Below are 3,853 nucleotides of genomic sequence, written 5' to 3'. Positions count from 1 at the left end.
CCTCATTTCTTGTTCATACAAATATACAGAGTAAATCTTTTGTGGCTTATCTTGCCTGCTCATCAGGAACTTTGATCAACACCTTTTCCATCCTTTCCCTCCCAGAGTAGCTATGTTCTTCAAGGAACATGGAATATAATTCCTCTTTCCTTTAGGCTACCTGTATTTTCTCCAGCTAATTTCCCCTTAGTGGAATTTCTTAATATTTACTGGTTCTTGCAGCTTCTGCCCTTTACTGTTTTTGTAGTATCTGTTGTCTTTATCTTGCCTTGCACGTTGCTTGAAGTACTGCAAAATAGCTGAGTAATGAATGGCTGACTTCTGATTGTGGTCACAGCTTTTACAAAAGAAGGGAGAGTAGTTGGAACTGGAAATTAAATTGAATGGGAGGAGAACCCACAAACAAGTGAGATTCATCTGTACGGCAGGTGTTATTGCAGCTGCTATGTGAGCTGGTATCAGCCTGTTTTGAATCTAGGCAGTCTTGGACATTGTCCAGTCACGTTGAACTGCTGCATTAAAATACATCTGTGACCTGTTTTGAGGAATATATTCAGTCCTTCCTCAAGGAAAGTAAGTTGTCAATGAGTGAACAGAACCTGTTTCCTATGGACTTGCCTTTCTTCCAGGGGCACTCTGCAGTTCTGTGACTGAGCCTTCACAGCCTAGGGATGGAGACATCCCTTGTCCATGTCTGTAAGTTTCCTGTTCCTTTCCATCATCTTCACCTTGTCTTAGAGCAGCTTAATGCTGTCAAGAAACAGGAATTCAAAAGCAACATATGCATGCAAAACCCAACCGTCGGATCAGGCAGATGAGTTCAGCAAAGGTGGTGCCTGTCTGCAGACTGCAGCCTCTTCATCATGCCATAAAATGGGACTGCACTTGGTCAAGCAATTCTGCATTCCAGAGTTCAAAGACACTTGAATCAACAAGTCCTTTTATTTTGGCTTTCTTCTGGAGTTCTTTGAACAAAGATAAAACCTTCAAATCCATTCTGGATTCTCATTGTGCCGTCTTTGTAATGAGGTGTAGAACTGCCCACAACTGGGGATAAACTATGGTCATGCATTTTGCGCATAGTCGGCACTGGCCTCGGTTCCTGTTCAGAGCTGTCCACAGGTAAGCATTTTTGGAGCATCCACCTTAATTATCCAGATCTCAAGTAAGGACTTGTTGGTCATGGGGCATTTTGACAAAAACTGAACAGCAAAATAGAACAAACTTTTCCTCTTCCTGGATGAACCCATAGATCCACTGAGATTGTGGTGTGCCAGAACTCTTAGGGATTCCTTGTGGCCTTCAGCAGTGACAGCAATACCGTTTTCTAAGTGATACCTTACAAACCATATTATATTTCCTGAAGATCTGTTAAGTAAGTTACTGAGTGTTGCATCATGCACCAAGTGTTTTCAGAAGTTCAGAAGACATTTTGGCTCATTAGCGATGTTTGCTTCCATATCCCTTTCCTTTAGAGATACTTGGCAGTTCATGTTGGCAGAAGTGAAGAGTGAAACTGAAGATGATCTATTTGTTCAATTAGCAGCTATAATCCTGCAGTCTTTATCAATTTCTAATACATGTAATAAACAGCTTCGTTCATGGAGTAGGCTGTAAAAATTTGATCTAAAGTGATCTAAAGAGTAAAATTTGCAACAGGGGAACTGCTGAATTACTTCTCTGTGCTGGTGTACGTGCTCTTTCCCACCTTCTCTCTTTGCAGATACACAGTGCCACAGACTCATGTGCCTGCTGTTTCTGGAGTTGCTGTGCATGGTCAACAGGAGAGGAGGACAGAGGTTGAGCAAGGCAGTATGATGAGTTGAACGGTTTCCTGCTCTCACTGCATTGCTCATTTTTAAGCTTGTGCCTTTCTCACAGCCAGCATGGAAATACCAGAGCATCTGATTGTATACTAACCATATTCATTCCGTGGGTGAGGAAGCTAGCTGGTGAGTAGATGGAAGTGCAGAGATAGGCTTGCCACAGATAAAATCTTGTTCTACACATACTTAATTTACCTTCACTGAGAAACAAGATGTTTGCAAAACTGAGTGATCTGAATTCTTAGTGCTAAGTAATTGCACCTCTTGTTGGTGTAGGGATTACAAAAACTGTTCAGTCCTAAGGCCTGCCAAGGGAGAGCTCTGACTGAAATGGGAGAGCTGGTAGTCGTGAGATAACTGAGAAGTCTATTCCAGAGACGTTCTCCTGGTGTTAGGGTCTTGGCTGTGCTGAAGAATGTGCATTTTTTTATGAGGGAGGAGAAGACGACTTGTTTATCCTGGAGAGAGATGTCATAGCAAGTACAGACTTTGGACGTGCTTTTTATCTGGGGCTGCAGGGTTTCTCAGGCATTCTTCTCTGCCTTTGCAGTGTCAAACATCCCTTGGAATAATCGCCTGGCTCTGGAAGCTTTATAATTAATGAAGCTAGAAGAGGGGTTTTTTGTGTCTTTGAACTCATGCCTTCAATAGCACTAAAGAATTTCTTACACATTTGCAGGGCTGAGCCAGATGTTTGTTTTCAGTTTGAAACAAAAATGTGGAAATTTATTTGCAGTACTTCTGTTTGTACCAGCCTAGCATCTTGAAAGGGGGAAGTTGTTGCAGTTGTGTCTGTCCTTAGTGTGCTACACGTGTTCTTCTGTGGATGTGACAGTACTTTGGGTCATGCTTTACTTTGAGGGGTTAAATGAGTCTGTCTGGGCCTGTATACATGTGTATAATTGCAGGTGCTTGGGTTTTTTGGTATTGTGTAGGGGGAGGAGGGAACACTCCCTGAGACCTTGCTAGGTAGGGGGCAACAGTGTATAAACTGTCCTCTCTACTCCCTTGGGATTATTTTCCACCCCCCGCCATCTTGAGATGGAAATAGAGCATGTGGGGTTAGAGAGAAACCTTGTGAAATGGAGTCTCTGAGATGAGAAGCAGTGACCGCATTCATACTGGTGTTGCCCTGTGGAGAGGCTTTACCATGGCTGCCCGCTACTTGTGCCTGTTTGTATACGTGTAAGTGAAGGTTGCATTTAAGGGTGTATGTAGTTTGGTATCCTTGACCCCTTATGTGAAAATAGTAGTTTTCTTTAGTTCCTGAGCTCTCTGGGATGCCCCCTTATCCTCCAGTTGTAAGAAGTGACATATTTGACTGGATCTGCTTGACCTGTAAAATGAAAGCTACTGAAATGTGACCTCCTTGATCTGAAAAATGGGATCTAAGAAAAAAGAATTCTTCTGCTAGGCACCAGAGTAATCCAGAGCTGTCTGTGCTTACAGACAAGGCTTGCTTTTACCTTCAAGGTCCTAGGTAATCAAAAAAATCCCGGAGTCTTTCTTGCATCTGTATCCATACTGTTCAGTATGTGTTGCTGTCCAGGGAGCGGATGCCTGCTGGGCTACAAGGCTTGTTAGTGTTCCTGCAGGGAGGAGCTGCTGCTGCCAATGTTTGAGGGCAAAGACACTTACCTGTTTTGGGGAGGACTTAAAACCTACTTTTATGTGACGTATGGAGCTTCCTTGTCTCTGAGTACAGAAAGACCCCAAAGCATTGCTGTACTCCTGACATCCTAGAGTAAACTTCGTTAGCTTACGCGTTGTGTTTATACTTGCAACTCATGTCTGCGGTAGCCTGGATCCTCACTGAGACTTCTGCTACTTGAATACAGCTCCAGGTACCCTGCACACTCACTCAACTTGCTAAAAATGAGGACTCAAACCTGGTTGCTGGGGTAGAGGGAGTAATGTAGGAGGGATTGGAGGCAGTGAGCCTGCTGCAGATGGGCAGCCCTTCGCTATCGGGTGTAACTTCTGCCACCTAGTCGCTGAGGAGGAGGAGAATGTAGGAATAACCCACG

This window comes from Harpia harpyja, chromosome 12 (genome assembly GCF_026419915.1).
Source record: "Harpia harpyja isolate bHarHar1 chromosome 12, bHarHar1 primary haplotype, whole genome shotgun sequence".
Lineage (NCBI taxonomy): Eukaryota > Metazoa > Chordata > Aves > Accipitriformes > Accipitridae > Harpia > Harpia harpyja.
The sequence above is the reverse complement of the archived record's forward strand: the minus strand, read 5'-3'. Positions refer to the sequence as shown.